At 36.8% G+C, this 20,018-nt stretch overlaps 1 long non-coding RNA gene across 1 annotated transcript in view; it reads left to right on the top strand.

The window, feature by feature from the left end:
- The window catches only part of LOC122328331, a 38,615-nt gene extending 20,565 nt beyond the window's left edge, over nucleotides 1-18,050 (top strand). Inside the window, exon 3 of the long non-coding RNA XR_006247783.1 lies at nucleotides 17,833-18,050. This is a non-coding gene — a long non-coding RNA (uncharacterized LOC122328331). The remainder of the gene's footprint in view (nucleotides 1-17,832) is intronic.
- Nucleotides 18,051-20,018: the final 1,968 nt, after the last annotated feature.

Genomic DNA, 20,018 nt, shown 5'->3' with positions numbered 1-20,018 from the left:
GTGTTTTTAACATAAATACTTCATATTTTACTTTATACCTTGGAGTCTACTGTATGTGAGTTGTGTTACAGAGAAAATAAGAAAAAAAATCCTACGAATATGTGACTGTTGTAAATGAAACGCAATACTTCTGGAACTGAGGAAAGCCTGAACTGTTGCATGCTAAGGTTACAGATCCGAAACATTCGAGGTGGTGTTGTTTTTACTTGGTGGTTGTGATCTGGTAGCTTAAAATTTGATAGGTTTAAATATCCATCCGTTTTTGTTGTTTTTAGTTTTGAAACTTTATATTTTCTTTTTTTCTTTTTGGCTTATATCCATTAGGGTGAAGACCGTATTTGGTGTATAATTCAGTTGTGTGCGAATTACAGAAAAGATTCTGCAAAGACTTTTCTGGTAGTGAGAAAAAAAAAAAAAAAAAAAGTCTTATTTTTAGCATGTCAATAGCAAGTTATTATTTGATACCAATCAATTATTATTAAGAGCAATCTTATTTTCTCTTGGGATCAGTTTGGCGTTACCAGAAGTGATGACTTTCGATTCAGCGTGTGAGAGTGTTATTAACTCAGTAATCTGAGCGATTGATAACGCATGAGTTAGATGCAGGCCAATTTGCAAATCGGTTCTATTGATTCATTAAAAACAACCACTTTAAAGAACAATTAGCTGTGAATCTGACAGTCATTAGCTCTGTGGAATCAGGAAAAGTAGAAATCCAAACTATGGTATGTGATGTGTCTTCATATGAGTCTTGTTTTTTTTTTTCAACGGCTCTTATTTGATTAACAGATTTATTCATTTTTTTCAGTTCAAGAGTGTATATAATGTATAAATATATAACATCTTTTTATAGATATTAAAATATGTCTGTCTTAAAAGGCAGTCTTTTTTATATAGAGGATATGTTTCCATTTCTAAGGAGACAGAGACGGATGATGTGTTAAGGGAAGCCCCTGGGAATGAGACATCAACAATATGCTGAAACACAAAGAGCTTTGCTTATTTTAAAGGATTACAAACTACTGCCTCACGTTAACTGTATTTTATGAGGCTGTAACAATGCCATGAATCTAATGTTGAGCTCATTTTGTAAAAATGCATCTCTTGAAGCCGTGTCATGGTAGCTTGCTATTATGACTCATTGGGCGTTCACACTTTGACTGTTGAGTTTTTGTGCTGTCGGTTGTTTTTATTCATACTCGACTGCTATATCCAGAGTAAGCAGTCGGCGGATCAATATCTGCACTTTGGTTTTGTAATCTCTGCATGGAAAATGGTCACTGTTGCCTCAAATTTCCAGCTCTCACCAAACAAATGGCAAAATAAGCTTGTAAACTGCATGGTCTAGAGCATTCGATTTATAAGGTTATTTTGTCATTCAGCATCAGAGTTCAGAAAAGCTGCAACAGTTAAGTGCAATAAAGGCCTGGCCACACTACATGTTGTAGTCCGTTGACTTGCATTCATACACATGGGAGATGGGAAACATAAGCTCATTTCGCTGCATCCTTAGTTCAAGTTTGGTGAACTTTGTCCTGCAAACTCATACCACATGAAGATAGTAGATTTTCTGCTTGATGTATAAGCTAACTTCAAAGAAAAAGTAGATGTTAAATCATGTTAAAAAAAAAAAAAAAAAAAAAAAGATGCCATGGAGTTTTATTTTGAAATGAAATCTCGTCAGAAATTTTGCATGCTCAAAGTCTGCGACACATTATTACACACACAATTTTTTTGGTTAATTAAAGACTAAATGTAATTGCACACGGAGTCCGAAATTTTGCACGTTGAAAAATAAATTCGACCTCATGTTATGTCGATCACGTTTACACACTGCCTCTGAAACTTTTGTCCATCATAAAAATTTATTGGATAAGGTTAAATTTTTTTGCGTTTTCTCATCCATAGCAGGCATTTTGATGAAAGGATGACACATACGAAAAAACAAAACTTCAGTCAGTTTTCAACCAGCTTTGTACGATCACGGTGTTCATAGTGTAAGTAAATGAACAATGTGTAGTATTTTTCTTGTTTATTTGGCAGCTAATAAACTGAATGATGTAAAATGCTTTGTCTGGTGGATTTCGGACAACCCCAAAACTACAAATTGTACCTCATTTCATTCTGAACATAGAGCTTTTGTTGGGGTTAAATTCTAGACCTATCAAATCTTTCCGTAGGCCGGTTTTGATCTACTATGACCCTACAGTTGTTAATAGCTGTTGAAAGGAATGGTTTCACTATTCTCATTTTGAAGAGGTTTTTTGTGTGAATAGCTTTGAGTTTGGGCAGATCATGCTGATGAAGGAAGAGGTTCGACATCTGTGAAATGAACAGCTCCTGGCTCTCACTGACAACTTGTTCTTCATTAAAGGAACGGAGGTACAGTTCAAAACATTGTGAAATTTGAAGGATGAGGATATTTCACAGTTCAAAAAGGAAGACCATTTACAGAATTCTGTGGTTACGGACTAAATGCTAAAGATACAGTACCTAATACAAGCCCAATTAACAGTGAATAAACCGCATTCAAGGTCATGTAGAATATCAGATAAACCCACTTGTTTTATATAAAGCATTTTTAAAATAATATAATATTATCCAACATGCCACATAATCAAGCATCTTTCACAACATAATTGCATAGTGCATCTATTCTATTATATAAAAAATTCTATTATATATATAAAAAAAACTACATATTTAATAATTTTGTAAATATTCTAATACAGCTGTGGCTAATCTAGAATCTAAAAGGCTGTGCTGCATGTCTGAGAAGTTCAAAACCGTTTTGCAGAGAAACTTTAGATTTGTAGTTTGAACCTCCCAATTACACACATCTTCAGGTAGTTAACTTGGGCAGTTTTGGTCAAACTTTCTGAAGGGGGAATGGGGAAAAAAAAGCCTCTGCACTATAAGGTTTGCAGATCATTAAGAATGAAAAGCACAATTACTGCATCCAGTTGAGGGCGTCTCTGGAGTTTAGAATGCCAGAGCATGTGTCAGGCTTTCACAGGCTAAATGGTAACTATACGCACCACTTAATAAGAGCATTATCTGTAGTTTGGTAATAAGATCAGTCACGCAGGCCCAGCTCCACTTTTTACACTTTGGAGTCTTTTGTTAAAGTAAAGCAGGAAAGTGGGAAGCAATTTCACCACTTTTTTTTGGGAAACCAATTAAAATATACATAAAGGGAAAAATTTTTATAATATCTCCAGTTACATGCTTTAGACCACAGCGTTACAAACACAATAAAATGTAGTGAAGATTAATAGGCCTATCTTTATGTAAATATGTAAATGATTTTTTTTCTGTGTGTATATATATATATATATATATATATATATATATATATATATATATATATATATATATATGTGTGTATATATATATATGTGTGTACATATTATATGTATATGTGTACATATTATATGTGTACATGTATATTATATATATATATATATATATATATATATATATATATATATATGTGTATATATATATATATATACACACACACACACACATATATTGAATTTTATATTGTTAAACATTCAAAATTTTGCTTTAAAAATATTCAGACCTTGTTAATTGAATAAGAAGCTCCAAACAACAAAGGACTGTAGAAGCGTTGCCATGTCATGGATTTTGACTCTTCAAACATTATCCTTCACCACACAACTTTTATCATCTGAGATTGGAAAAAAGACTACATGCTACAAAAACTACATCTGTGTGAGTGTGTGTGTGTTCATATCAGGACATTTCATAAACTATATTTAAATAACGTAGCTAGCAATGAAGGGATTATGTATTTATGTTTCTATGGTTACCTCATGATCACGCACCTATTTGCTTGTCATTTCCTTTGTGATTATGTGATTTATAAGTTGTTGGATGTAAACGTAACATAACCTTTGCAAAATAAAGAGGTGGGTATTTTACACCACTGCTTGTGATCTCTCTAGACCTTTCACATGTGTCAGAAGATTTAACTGCAAACTTTTCTTTCTGATGGCCAGTAAGTTTGAAGCTCTGCTGGTATGGTGCTCTAATGACAGTTCTGACGGGGTTTGGGGAGTTTTAGTTGGTCTTGAGAGCTGAGGAACTTAGAGCCCTGCGTTTGATATGCTTTAGAGAATGTGAGTGTGTCAGAGGCTGCTTAATGAAGTATTTCTCAAAGGAAGTCCACTCTTATTGGTCCCTCTTACCGCACATCTCATTCCTGCAATGACAGGTTCAGAAATCTCCTTTGATTTCATCTTTCATACCAGTCTCTTTTATTTTAGTCTCTAGCACCCACCTCGTATCTTTGAGTAACACTTCACCACCTTGATCAAGCCCACTGTGTATGAGCCACAATTTCGTGTTAGGCATCTCATGTAATGATAATGCGCTCCTTTTCTTCGGTCGTTCATTTATTCATTTGTCTAATAGAAAATGTGTGATATCAGGTTATACATTTTACACCTCTCAAGTTAAAGATAGATTCTTTATCAGATTGTAACTTCACAAAGGTTAACAACAAAGGACTGTAGAAGCGTTGCCATGTCATGCATTTTGACTCTTCAAACGTTATCCTTCACCACGCAACTTTTATCAGCTGAGATTGAAAAAAAATACCTGCAACAAAAACTAATTGTGTGTGTGTTATATCATATGTCTGTCATTACAACTCTTGAAGGGCTTGGCATGGTAATGTATATGCCAGTGTTAATGTATTTGGTCCCGGTGGAATAGATCTGCTACGGCAGATCAAGTACCTAGACAAAATGATGCTGTAAGTATGTAAGAAATACTGCTGCTGTACATATAACATACATGAAATAACCCCTATATAGCATACATGATTCACCTCATAGCAGATCTATACAGGTGGAGCTGGAGAAGATGGAGGGTTTCTGAAACCAGCTGAAATTGCTACAGCAAGCACAAGCTCATTGGTTCTCTCCTGTTTCAGTAGCCAATCAGCTGTGCCATGTAATGAAATAATTTTAGGAAACACTCCATTAAGATAGTGTATTTCAAGTCTTTCATAGGGACTTTAACAAAGTCTCTTAGTACTTAAATCATCAACTCCATGAATTGATAATGCATGAAAATGATTGAAAGAACACCCATCCCTTAGTTCGCCTTCAATACATCCTACATCTCTGAAAAATTAATGCGTTCTGAGTCATAAATCTATAAATCTGCAAAGTTTTCCATAACCTCGCTCTCACCCAAACATTGAGAATATATAGACTTGCTGTCGTCTTTGCGAAAGCGCTTGTGATTGACAACCCGCCCTATTACCAAACACTGCCTGCAGGAAGTGTCAGTCTTTAAGCTATACTCCCCGTTAGCAGGCAGGTCTCTGAGAGCACTAACAAAAACAATTCTTGAATGACGGCTTTCCGTGACCGTAGCATGCTCTGAATAATAGAGCATTTTATAAGGAAATATAATGTGGCAATTATATAACTATTCTGCATTCCTGCATTTTACAGTCTTTAATTTGGGGTTGTTGCCTTCCTATTCGTTCAGTATTGAACTGAAGTGAACAAGTGGGATGTCTGATTCTCTCTTAACTGACTCTTAGATATGATGAATCAAGGCTTCAAATATATGAGTTCGGAATGGAATAATACCATATTTTGTGAACCACTACAGTGAATCGGTTTGCTCAGGCGGTGGTTAATTTTTGGTAAACCATTTATAAATTGTCATTAAGTTTAATGCTGCCATCGTAATAAATGCTTCCATGTCAATGGAGAAACCGATGGTCAGTTTGAGCACATTGCCTTATAGCATACAGTATTTCTCACAGCATTCGTTTTTATTTTTTAAAAAGTAGAGTATAATGGTGCCTGAACACACCATACGTGCTCAAATAACACCACGGGCATCCCAAACTTTGGCAAAGTTTTTTTTTCATTCAACTCGACACCAAATCTCAAACCCTCAAGTTACGTTTTACACTTTTCCATCTTGTTTTAAGCTACTGTTTTAAGTCTTAAGTGGAGTGCTGAGCTGTGTGTGTGTGTTTGTGTGAGTGTGTTTAAAGCAGAGATGGACAGAAAATAAAAGAGAAGTAGACAGACAAAGAGAGTGAAAGGGGGATGGAGAAGCCACTAGTGAATGTGCAATAGTAACCAGTGCAACGTGATCCAAATCACAGCCTCTCAGCAGTAGACTCCCTCTTTCTCTTCTCGTTTTTGTGGTTATTTGGCTGTCCACGGGAGTCATCGGAGCAGAGAAATTGCCTGTTATCTGGGGGGTCGATTTCTCATGCGCCCTTAAATTGCTTTGTATTGACACTCTGTCATCGTGTGGATCTTGCCGTTAGCCCCAACAATCTCCCCTCAGGTGTGTGTTGCACCCCTCCTTTAGACGCAGAGTACGGTGTGTGTGTGTGAGAGTGAGCGAATAACTAATGCATGTCTAATAGGCTTTAACGTGATTGTGTATCATTTATAGGGGTGCTTGGCCTGCTGTGAAGAGGTGCGTGAGCCATTGGCCCACGAGAATTTGGCGTGGCGTTCTGACATCCGTCGAGTTGTTAGGTACACTTTGGTGTCCGGTTTTTGTTTTTTTGGATTGTGAAAACTATTATATTACCTAAAATTAACTTGGCATGAAGAGTAGGTAGTTGTCAGCATCAGATTTATTTAGCATTCTCATGCAATTTGTTCAATTTTTACACTTGGCATGAAAATAGCTAGCAGTTAACATCAAATTTATGCATCTTTCTCACTCATTTTTTACACATCGTTGGGCTGAGACAATTTGTTCAGCTGAAATCTCTCTTCTTTATAACTACCATTCAAAAGTTTGATTTCGGAAGAAAAATAAGAAATAATGTATTTAATGGCAAAGTAGAATTTTATATATTAATAAATAAAATTGTATGTATAAAATTATATATCTATAAAAATCTATTATATATATTAGTACCCTATTACAGTGCTATTAAGGTTTTCAATGTCTCATGAAAAAAGTCCTGCGTGTGTATATGTATAATTTGTGTGTATATATATATATTAGTGCCCTGTTACAGTCCTATGAAGAGAACTTTTTCCAGAAGCTTATTTGTACAAACATTTCATTTAGTTCACTGCAGTCACAGTGGCATGTTTGGCTTTTTAATGTTAAAAGGCCTCTTTTGTGCTTAAATACATACCAGCTACATCTCAAAGTGACAAACCTTATGAAGATATAAACGGTCTCAAGGACGGCGATGAATAACCGTGCTTGCATTGTCTGCTTTTGAACATCTTTGTTTCATCACCTGCTCATGACTGGATTATAGGCTGGTGAAAGAGCATTTTTGCCTGTGAATGTTGCTTAATTGTAAACATAAGATGAATGTCATGGCGAGTAAAGCACAATGAGCGCAGTTAAAAAACAAACTAATTCACACTTGCATATAATAAACAATAATTCTGTATTGTCTGCATGTTGTGGGTGGTTGCTAGGTCATTGTTATGTGTTGGCTTAGGTGTTATGGCTAGTTTTAGGTGGTTACGTATTATGTAAATCGAAGTCGGAAGACTATCCATTCTCAGTAGTATTTTTTGTATAGAGCACTGCTTAAACAGAAGTCACTTTCAAACGTTTCTGTTGGTCAAGCAGAGAAATACACTCAAACTTAAAATCTGCATGGTTTTTTGTCCTCAATTGTGCAGATTCCTATTGACAAAAAGCGGTGACAAATGTGACTGCACCTCAAGCTTATGGGTTTTTAGACCTGTTTTATGGTTTTCCAAGTAAAATCATTCTAACAAGTAATGGCACCACTTTGAGGTATCATTCATATCCGTTGCCTGAGCAATCCGGGATGAGTTACGCTCTAAAGTTTAATATACTTAGGATTAGGAGTTTGTTCAAATCCCCAACCCCCAAAGTGTTAGGTAATAGCGATGCTTGCTTTAGCAAGCATTATTAATTAAAATATAATTCTTTTATTTTTGCAATTGATCGGTTGAGAATCCAGGGATTATCTAAGACAGCTATTGAGCTGTATGTTAAAACTGCCCAGGGCTTTCGCAACTTGATTCTTCTAGAGCCTTAAAAACTTCATGCAGCAGTTTATTACTTTTCCAAAGACTTTCATGTAAATGTCTCTCAATATGTTTTTGGTTTGGGGCATTCTAGCATCTGCCATACATTATACTAAGAATCTCACTTCACAGATTTTTTTGGGATTTTTTGGATTAATTAACGGGCATCCGTATCGCATGCCAAGGCCGACAGGACTGTTTCTTATTATTGTGTCTATTAAAAATGCATTAAAAAGCTAGCAATTATTTAGGTAGTCATGTAAAAACAGTACACTTCTGGAAGATTGGTGGACTGTTGCACAACAGCGCTAGCAGCAACCATTGCGCTTTTGCGAAAGTTGCTTTGTGTTATGCGCTGCCGTCTGGGATTTAAAACCAACTTGAAGAATAGGTGCTGTAAAAAGAGATGGAGTCCCAGGTGGATGCCGCAGTTCTCCCAGTGGGAGAGTCTGGAGAAAACCAAGGATGGCTGGAGCCAATTGGAGCGAATTGATCTCTCTTGCGTGGGCTCCACGCCAGCCTCCTGTGTTTTCTTTCTCCATCTCACATTAGCATACCAAATAAGCTGCCGTTTCTCTTAGTATGCCAGCTTTCATTTGTCACCCCTGGTATAATACAACACCCGTGTCCCTTAGCACACAGCATGAGGTTCCCCCGCTGAGCAGACCGGCTCTGTGAGCGTGTGAGAGAGCGAGCGAAAAGATATCCATTGAGTATGACACACAAAGGGTGTTTCACTGCAGGTAGAGGAGGAGATCTTAATAAGTGCCTGCATGTGAGAGTATGAGAATGTTTACACATGAAGTGCGTGTTTGCGTTTGCAGGTGTATCCAGTGCAAGGAAATTCACAAATGAGGTTTCCGTGTGCTCCGTGTACTCTATTTGTCCTAGATGACAATGAAATTAACGGGGCATTTAAACAATAGCTTTTTCTAATAAAAAATGGAAAACTTTTTTTTAGAGGTTTTGGCTGGTCATTTAAACAAAATAGCTTTTTTGAAAACTACAGTTAACTTTGTTTCTTTTGACCTAACTCAAATATGTTATCACATTAATCTTGTACCAGCTTGGCTTAAAAATACAAAGAAAAAGAAAATCTGTTATATTAGTCATTAATAAAATGAAGTGCATTAGACTTTACATCAAAGTTTGGCAAACTGGTCTTCGTATTCTTTAAATAAATCATTTTAAAATAACAAATAAAATAAAATGCTTACTGAAGAAGACAATTTATTTGTTTACCTGCATGTGACCATTAACTAATGTAAACAAATGTGCTATTTAATTATTAACTGCTTATCTATTACCAAGTAAATGTATTATGTGAAAGAGGTTTGGCTCACAAAACGTAATATATGCTTGACTTATAATTAATGTTGATCAGTAATTGATGCAGAAATGTTGAGAAAGCACTTCTCCAAACTGAAATCATTTTTGCATACCCAGTGGTCAAATGCTGTGAGGTCTCAGTTTTCTGTGTAAATATAGTCATCTGACTAGTGACTGTCCACAAATCGAGTCTTTCTAAATGTGAAGGCCTAAATGCTGCAGGTTATTTCAGGAACATTTAAAAGATGGAAAGGAGAATTAGGGAGAATTGATCAATAATATGTGGTGTATTAAATAACTGTACACTGATTTCGTGTATTTAAAAATGTAATTTATGCGTGTGCAATTTTTGAAATCTGATTACATGTACACAAAAAATAATACACAATTATATTTAGAATATCTGTCAATGATATCAAAAAATAATTGAATCTCATTAACTTATATAGTGCTCTTCTTATTTTCTGCATAACATTTTTCTAATATATTTGATATGGTGTGTAAATTTGTGTATGCAATATTTTGTTTTTGATTTTTATTAGCAATAAATAACTATTTATTTAAAGTATCAAATCCTGTTATATGCTCTTTATAAAATGTTGAATATTTCTATTTTATTTAAATCATTTATTTTTTTATTTATGGGCCACACTATTAACAAACCATTAACTATGATTTTTGCCTCATTAAAAAAATAATTATTAGTAGTTAGTAAGGTGGTTGTTAAGGTATATTGGGTAGGATTAGAGATGTACATGGTCTAGCAGAATATGTGCTTTATAAGTACAGCCAATATATTAATAAGTATTTGGGAACCGGTCCTATATTAAAGTGCTACCAATTTATGTTTAATATTTATCACTGAGACTGAACTCAAACCTGGTGCTCCCATGAGAATCACCACTCAGTACGTCAGAGCACTATTTAAAGCTCTTCTTCACATATATGACTTGAAGTTTGACGTGCTCATGTATTTGCATGACCTTAAAATGCTAAAGCCATTGAGAATTCAAATAAAAGCATCAGCCCACCACAATAATTCCGCCCGTCTTCAGTACAAACTGCTAATTCACATTAATGCACAAAGCAGTGCTGTGGGCGACTATATGGTGAAAAAAAGAAGAAGAAATGTTATGATTTGAAATGGAAATGAAATAAGCTTGCTGCAAAGAAACGGCCGAGTACGAGGGAGGCCAGCCTTGGCTGAGACACAACTCTATTTGTAAAGGTCAACATCTTTAGTAGGAGGAAAACTTCCCTGCGGCTCTCTCCTCCCAAGAGCAAGGGAAATATTTAGAGAAATACAAACGGTGCTTATTACTTGCGTGGAGCGTCGTGTTTAACTATTCCCGACAGGTTCTCTGTGATTCCTGTGAGTCAACCCCTCCTCTGGTATACAGTCTTGGCTGCTGCGCTCAAAAGGCAGTGCTGTGTAGCGCTAAAGCTAGGTGTTAAACGGCTAGGCTGCTGCTACAGCTGTCCCACTCGTCTCCGTTTGGTCTGTCGGGCTGTGCAAGCTGCTGACAGTCTAATAGGAGATCAGACTGAGGTGTTACAGCTGGTGTTATGGCGGAACTCTAAAAGTTGTTTGCAATTTTGCTTGACGTTGCCTCCCGAGACTCAAAACGAGTATCCTTTTTCCTGTCAAGAAATTCAGGGACAAATCCGCACAAAGACAGTAAGTAGACATATAAGAGGACACTGTAGAAACCGTCCCTGGAAAACATGTATGCGAGCAAGAAGTAAGACGCTAAATGAGATGACATGGCAGCTTTGAGTCTCTTCGTGCAGCAGATGTGCATTTTCCCTGCTGAAAACATCGGTTTAAGTGGTCACCGGCATATGTTGTGTTTTGGATGCTGGTTTCCAGCACGGGTTGCTATTGTACGGTGTCCTTGCATTACATTTTAAGTAGATAAACCAGCAAGGTGCCATGTTTTTTGGGTTTTTTTTGCTGCTAGGCTCACATAGCAATGTCGTCAGGTCTGAACTGCACTGAGGCTCATTCTGAATCACTCACTAGAGAAAAAATTCATCTGATTGACATGTTGAGAGGCATTTTTGTTGTTGTTAATTTGCCGTTAAAAGAATAGTTTACCCAAAAATGAAAATTTGTCCATAATTTACTAACCATCCTAAGGTGTGTATGACTTTGTTCTTTCACACAAACGCAGTTCATCTTCCGGCCAAAGCTTAGCAAATCGATCACTTTTCGGGGGTGGAGGGGGGACAAATTCAACATGAAGGTCTTGTGGCAGGGCCATCCTTAGCTAACTATGGTCATTCTCATTTCTATTAAACTGTATTGGTAGCATAGCCTAGGTAGGGTGTCTTTTTGTTTTTGCGAAGTTCATGTTCGAACATCAAAATATCAGCAAATAAAAAAACATTTAATACAATATAACATTTTACCTGATTAAAATGTTCGTCTTCTGTGTAAAAGTAACTTTCCTGGGTATATAACTTTGCAATAAAAATAAGCTTCTGTTTTATAAACCGATAACAGCTAAACATTTTACATATTTACCTTAGCCTACCTTTTGGGTGCTATTATATTTCAATGTCATTATGCCTCAGTTTAGCTAGATGTATATCAAGAGCCCTCTGCTGTTTAATATTTGTTATAAAAACATATACCTTGCAATAAAATTACAACTTTAATACGTATGTTCTGTAAATGCATCGCCTGCTGGTTTATTTGCCATTTAATACGTTAAGACTTTGAATGTTAAGTGCAAATTAACACCTGACCACACTTGCAGCTGTTAAATAAACAATAAAAAAAATTGCAAAAGAATAAAAACATACAATAGTGTGAGGTAAGCAACACTACAACAAACAAAACTGGTCCTGGGTGTGTTAGATTTATGCAAATAAACAAGCTTTAACAATAACCAGTCATATTAGCAGCACTGAGGGGCCCCCCAAATATAGTAGGGCCCCATAAAGGCTTGGAACGGCCCCGAGGCTGCATATATCCATTTCAAAAATACACACTTTCACATTAATGATTCACAATCACGCTTTTATTTGTGGTCTAATGGCAAAAAATAAATAAAATGCACACATTACAATGTCTTTGTGTTTCAGAAAAGAAATATGAGCACAGAGGCAAAAATACACAATTAGAAAGTCCATTGTCAGTATGTGTTGTTCTCTGTCTATATATGCTTTCCAATTGAGATGCACCTTTCATAGAAATTACGTATCATAATACGTTCATAGAAATAGTGTGTATAGTGTGCTATATGCATCATATAATCAGTAAATAGACTTTTGGCAGTGACGGTGTTGCTTGTCTAGCTTTACAGAGTAAGTTTAAATGAAAAAAGTATGGATGTATGGCTCCAACAGCTAGACAAGCACTTGCCAGCCTTTTAATCAGGTTTGTGCTTTACACACTCCCCCGAAAACTAGTTTGGTGCAACCATTTTGTTAACAACCACTTGACACTCTCGGCTGATAATGAGATCTTCTCCCTCTCGAAAAAACACGTTCAAAACCGATGGTTCTTTGACCAGGGAATCATTAAAGCGTTTTTGCTTATGCGCATACGCTTCCACTGCATAAAGTTTCGACATTACCTCTTGAGGAATGGAAGTCATAGCATGCTGAAGGATCTTTAGCTCCCTGCAGAGCTCCAGAGAAGAGCTGAGCTGGACTTATCAGCTGCCTTGCAGAGCATTGTGCACCGGGAGAGATGACGGAGAGAGACTTCCTCCTGCATTAATGAATCCAGTCAGGCGGGATCTTAAGGGACCTAAAGACTCTCAGGCACAGAGGGGACAGGAGTGGTTTGGCATTTTAAGAGCCTGGATGTTCAACGTATTTCCTACAAGGTGCTGACTGCACGGGCGTAATGCGCTCTCGCTTATCTGAAGTTCCCAGTAAGAACGGACTAGTATTTAAAGCAGAACAAAGGTGGTTGTGACAGGTAAATAAGAGCAAATACTTGTCGAATGGCGGAAAAAGTTAAAACCCAAGCGCTCTCTTAACTTCTTTAGCCTTTTGTTGTAGCTAAGCAACTTCAAAGCAGCTGCGAGCTGTGAAAATCAGCCGTTAAAATTTCCGTTTACTCTGAGCTCCTCAGAGCGATCCACCTTTCTGTGGTAATTATTTGCAGCGTGATGAACTTGAGGGGTTGTTTTTTCCAGCCTGTTATATGCGGTGATCAAAGAGAGAGGAAGAAAGTGACTTTTCACACAGCTCAATGTGCCAGAAGCCTGTACAAGCATCTGCTTATGTGGGGCTCTGAGAGCCGGAGCTCTAGCTCTGAGCAAACATGATTGCGAGGCTCCAGCCTGACTTACCCAGAGCTGTCTGACAACACAGGTGTATTTAGGGCTTGATAGCCTGTAGATCCTTGTCTTATAAGTGAAAGATACGCTAAATTATGCAGTCACGGCAACTAAGATATCCATTTCGACTTCAGAAAGAATTAAACTCGTCAATTGTTTAAATGATTTTGTAAAGATTCAGAATTAAAAACGTTCTGTCTGACGTTCTATCTGTCTCTCCATCTGTCTAACATTCTATTTGTCTCCGTCTGTCTGATGTTCTATTTGTCTCTCCGTCTGTCTGTCTGATGTTCTATCTGTGTCTCTGTCTATCTGTCTGACGTTCTATCTGTCTCTCCGTCTGTCAGACTTTCTGTCTGTCTCTTCGTCTGTCTGATGTTCTATCTGTCTCCGTCTGTCTGATGTTCTATTTGTCTCTCTGTCTGTCTGTCTGACGTTCTGTCTGACCCTCCGTCTGTCTGTCTGACGTTCTATCTGTCTCTGTCTGTCTGTCTGACGTTCTGTCTGACCCTCCGTCTGTCTGTCTGACGTTCTATCTGTGTCTCTGTCTATCTGTCTGACGTTTTATCTGTCTTTGTCTTTCTGACTTTCTATCTGTTTCTCTCTGTCTGACATTTTATCTGACGTTCAATCTGTCTGTCTTTGTGTCTGATGTTCTGTCTGTCTATCCGTCTGTCTATCAGTTTCTTTCTGATGTTATATCCATCTTTGTCTAAATTTTATCTGTCTGTCCATCTTTCTGACGTTCTATGTGTCTCACTGGCGCTCTTACTAACTTTCTATCTGTCTCTTTATCTATCTCTCTGTTATTTTATCTGTCCTCATATCTGTATTTCCATCCATCCATCCATCATTCTGTCTATCATTCTATTTGTCATTCTATCTACAGTATCTTTTCTTCTATCTGATGAATGTATCAAACTTTACTATGCTGGGGTGCTTTAAAGGGTTGTCTGGGTGCTTGCATTTGCTAGGATTTTCTGATTTGTTGCTAAGGGTTTGCCTGCTTAAGTCAAAAATCGTAAGTGATATTCCTTATACCTCTTTTATACCTAATACCTTATACCTAACTATTTTAGGTATCTTTTTTGAAAGATTCACTGTTAAGTGAAAGTGAATGAATATTTTTCCTTTTATTTCAGGGAAGCCTATTATTAACAATAAGCCAATCAAGTATTTAGATATTTTAATCATTTAAACATTTGAATTTTTAATTTCTTTATCCTTTGTATATATTTTGAGTCAAAGAAATGCTTGCTAATGAAATTTGATTCAAATTAATTCAAACTGGACTCAAGCGAGATCTGATGTCACAATAACAAGTCAGGCTGGTTTGAACCCAGGTTCAGCGCCCGTGGAAATGTATTTAATTCATCTCTATCAGTATGTCCTTTATTTAATATTTACAGGAAGGAAAACTGCAATACCCACTTTGTTGTGAATGCAAATATAAATGTTTTATCTCATGAATATGTTTCCTCTCCATACTGTTTATTCATGCATTTATTCATCCATTTTTCACGCTTATGAATCTGCAGAGACCTTGTTGCCGGCGTAGCATTGTGAGAGTACTGCAGAGATAGATACACAGAGCGCTCATGATAAATGTATGCACCTTTGTCGCCCTACAGAGAGAGTGTCTTTCACCTCTGTGCTGTAGATGAACAATGAGAACTTGTTGGTGTTAGAAATTACTCCACTACAGGGAGACGATATGGGGAAAAGTAGCATTTATTTAAAATACAAACCGCACATGCTCTTTATTAAGTGTGCCGTTCAACGTGGAGTGCAGCTCTTGGCAAAAATCGCTCTAAACCAAACACAGGCATCTTTGTTCATTGTGCTGAAAGTTGGAAAGGCTCCTTTTGTTGCACTTGGAAGTAATACGGATGAGATCATTATTGTCCAATGTGTTTGAGAACTTTCCTACGAATGTATTTATTTTCATTTTTAGAAAGAATTCACATCAAAACCCCCCAAAAAGTGACAGTCAGAACATAGGAACTTGTAATTAATTTAGCAGTGTTCAACCTGTATGGTCCAGACTTTTGCAGAGGCAATGACAGACGCTAATTCGCTTTGGTTTTTGACTAAGAAGCGAGGCTTTTGAACTCAGTCAATTATAGAGGCGTTAACGCAAACTTTTCCCGCTATGTGTACTTCCTCTGTCCTCGTTTCAGATGTTTTCAGAACTCCCTTTTGCTAGTTTTTATAAACGAGCGCTTAAAAGACCATATTTTTCCTCTTTTCAAGCGCACCTCTTTATCCTCATTTATTCTCACCTGTGACTTTCCGAAATGAAACCATGCAATTACGAAACATTACATTCACCACTAAATCGCGAATTCCCTAGGCATTTAAAAGGAATAAGCCATCAAATTCAGAGACTATATTTATTCTGTGACCTCCCAGCCTTTGTGAGAAAGTGTAAAATTGCCATTTCCAGTTGGATTAAAGATCAGAATTTCTTAATAAATAAGACTCTTTGAACAGCTTTTGGGGCTTTTTTTCCCTTTAAACATCACATTGAGGTGGCAAAAATGCCTTTAAAATGGTAGATCTCAGAGCAGTCATGGCAACAGGAAGTAGCACCAAGTGCCACAATCTGTGATTTATCTGTGGAGCAGAACGCTTGCCTTTTTCATTCCATCTGACATAAAAATAGAGGCAGAGGGAAAAACAGAAAATATATAGAGGGTCCAAATGTTTGAAAGCATTCAAACGGGATGTAAAATCCAATTTAAACCTGGAAATAAGTCTGAAAATATAATGTAATAAATGTAATAAATATGGGTACAAACTTTGTTAACATCAGGTATTATCAAGTACTTACTTTTACATTATGTAATAACCTTGGTTTGTTGTGTGTATATATAATACATGTAAAAAAAAAAATATATGTAAAAAAAAAAATATATATATATATATATATATATATATATATATATATATATATATATATATATATATATATAGATATGATGTATGGGATTCTTTTGAGCTTTTTATTATTGTCATTTATATATTTATATAATTCACTGATTAAATAATGTTAAATAACTATGTACAGTACAATTCAAGAGGCCTTGTTATTAATAGTATTATTATATATATATTTTTGCCACAGATATTGCCTATACTTATGGTATTGAATAAAGGAATAAATGAAAATGTGTGAAATTTCTTCATGAGCTTTTATTATTACAATTATTTATTTATTTCTAAGTCACTAATTAAATGCTTCAGTGCCTTCATATGCTCAATGTCACAAAAAGGTCAATGTGATAAATAACCTGCACATTTTTATTTCCTAGCCTTTTTCTTAGCCAAGATCTCAGGGCCTGTGTCTACACTGTAATAATTATTATTCACTGTTGTAAATAAAACCAATATTGTCCTTAACAAGAGTATGTTTATAAGAAAATCGAACTTACTTTATTTTTTAATTATTTTTACTTCAGTGTGCTGCTTGCCTTTTTATTTGTTACATGACAGTTGTTCAGTTGACAATTTTTCTTCACGTATGCATACAGAAATGGACAACTTGCCCTGGTCTCGTCCAAATTCTCATGCAAATGTGCCAATGCAAGAGCATCACTTTGAGTTTCAAAATTTCACTTGTTACAATGCCCATTGTCAGCGCGGAGGTGTGGCTTGTATGTGTTTGTGTTTATTAATCATTGTATGTTGTCTCTGGCAGCAAAGGATTGTGTGTGAGCATTTGCGCAGATGGACAGAAGGACAGGGCAGGTGGGGCGCTAGACATACAGATGGGACGCACATACCCACAGCTTGCCTTGTCACGAAGCTATTATCCCCCCGAATCCTTTGACGCGCATAGGTTATTGCTCTTTCTAAGCCTAAACAACTACAAACGGCCTATTTGTAGATGAACCTCTGGTCGTTGACAGGCGGGCGGCACTGTAAGATTCGCAGCCAAAACATAAAAGCAATTCTAATGAAGACTTCCTTTAATGAATGCACTCTCATTAAGCCGTAGCTCAGCAGGTAAAACGAAAACAAAACGAGACGCGGGCTGAACTCGTCCCGCCTTTGCCGTTTAAAGCAGCGTTCTTTGAGGCGGTTGTACATGTGTAGGACTGCAGGCTAACACATCTAGCCACTGTGTGACAGCAATTACTGTGTGTTTTGTCTCTCAGGCTTCTGCCCGGCCCTTGCAGGGCGCTTGTGTGCGAGTGGAGACGAGTGACGGAGATGAACTATCTTTGCTGAAAAGGTTAGCGGATGTGCATCAGCATGGAAAAACAATCCAGGGTATGTCTCCGCGCCTCCTCCGCATGCTAGAAAAACACCATCTTCTGTATATGAAATGTCTTTTTCCTTGAATAAAACCGAGTTGGGGTGGGGGCTCGGGTGTCTTCGCTCTTGTCTCCGAGACCTCCCTGGGGTGTGTTGCCGTGGAAACGGCCCCAGGTAAATCAGCCTCCTGAAGGTGGTTTCTTGTGGTTCCATTCCGCTTCAATAGGCCAGAGACTGTGTATTTTCTTCCAGCGTGGGAAACGGAACAGGCTAAATGAAGTCGACAGTCAAAGGCCCCAGGGAAGCCCACAGGCAGCCTTGTGTACCAAACTCATTGGGCTGATCAGCTAAACGCACTCCATTAAGGTGGGTCTCATGTACTAGTGAGTACTGCTTGAAGAGTGCACTGATTAAAAACAGATGACGTGACCTTAAAGTCAACATGGAATCTAACTGACCCCATTTACTCTGTACATATACCTGGATTTATAGTGACTGCTTCACTGGTGTGTGTTATTCTAAAGAAAAAATATTTGTCTTTGGAGTAATTCTTCAAACAGCCTGTCATGTAGAGAACACCTTTTGCATCAGTAAAATACTATTCTGATTTAAATAGAACTATATCCCTTTGTTTACACCAAGAACAATAACTATGATAATAATTATATTAGCATTCACACCGATGCAAGATGACATTCTTTTTATAAGCAAATGCTGCAGTTTTGTCATCTATGGCTTTAAATGATTGAGCTCTCTAAATCAACATTTCTGTTTGGCTGACAATTTTTTCATTGTTTATTAGTTAGAAACGTTTTTGCAATATTGTGCCTTTCTGCTTTTATTGTTAGTGTTTCCCTATTGTCAAATACATTTTTACACATTTAACATCTAAACATTTTTTGATGGACTTTCAACTGGCTTAAATGACTACCAGTAGTCCATTTGATGCTGCATTTCCCTAACACATTGCTGATCTTTCTAATTTCCAATCTCAACCTGTTTTAATCAATTAACTGAGTTTATGGTTGGGAAAAATCCAAAATTAATTAATGTGGTGATGTCCAGACCAATAATTGATTTTAAATAATTGAGTAACTTACATTTTAGACACAATACAGTATAGCCACTTTGTCTGTGTAAGCAGAATAAATGGTTACACGTCTAAAAGCAAAATCATAGTTTCTAAATTAATCGGTGTTTTTAATCATTTAGAAATTAAATGATTCATTCAGGAAGACAGTGAGCAATTCCACATACATGCCAACATGATATCTACCAGTAAACTACCTTTTTTTTTTATTTCTTTGTCCCTTACAAACACTCACTCTGATTGGATGCTCTTAAATCCACACTAAGAATGCTTTTACTGTTACATATCTCACACACACAAAGGCATAGTTCACCCGAAATTGAAAACTGCTGTCATTTACTTATTTTGTTTCAATAAGTTTCTTCTCTTCTGTTGAACACAAAAGATGATGTTGGTAAACAGTTGACTGTAACCATTGACTTCTATAGTATTTTTTTCATACTGTATAAGTCCATTGCCAGCATCAACTGCTTGGTTACCCACATTCTTCAAAACATCCTCTACTGTGTCAACAGAATAAAAGAAACCCACTAAGGGGGGGTAAATGGTGACACAGTTTAAGTATTTGGGTTAGATATCCCTTTAAAGAGGTCGAAATTAGTATAATGGACAAAGCTTTGTCGTTCAGTTTATTCTTAAGCCATTTATGACCTATCACTGATTAAGAATGTGCATGTAAACATGCTCAGTGGCATTTATATGTTTATAAAATTAAATGTATTGTATAATAATCTTTTTTTATTTTAGCTGACATGAATTGATGGGAGAGAGGAAACAGGTGTGACAGGAACCTATAAATTACTAATGCAATAAATTGCATTTACCACAAAGTTGCTTGCGGGATGGCACCGTCAGTCTCCCCAAGACATATTGCATAGATTTACAGAGACATGGTGGCTGAAGCTACCGTAGGCCAATCTCCTAGACCGAATGCATGGTTTCTCTTTCTGCGTGGAGAGTATGTGTCTGTCAGGCCTGTCACATTGGCCCTGCAGC

This window comes from Puntigrus tetrazona, chromosome 23, assembly GCF_018831695.1.
Source record: "Puntigrus tetrazona isolate hp1 chromosome 23, ASM1883169v1, whole genome shotgun sequence".
Lineage (NCBI taxonomy): Eukaryota > Metazoa > Chordata > Actinopteri > Cypriniformes > Cyprinidae > Puntigrus > Puntigrus tetrazona.
This window is presented reverse-complemented; position numbering and strand designations above follow the sequence as displayed.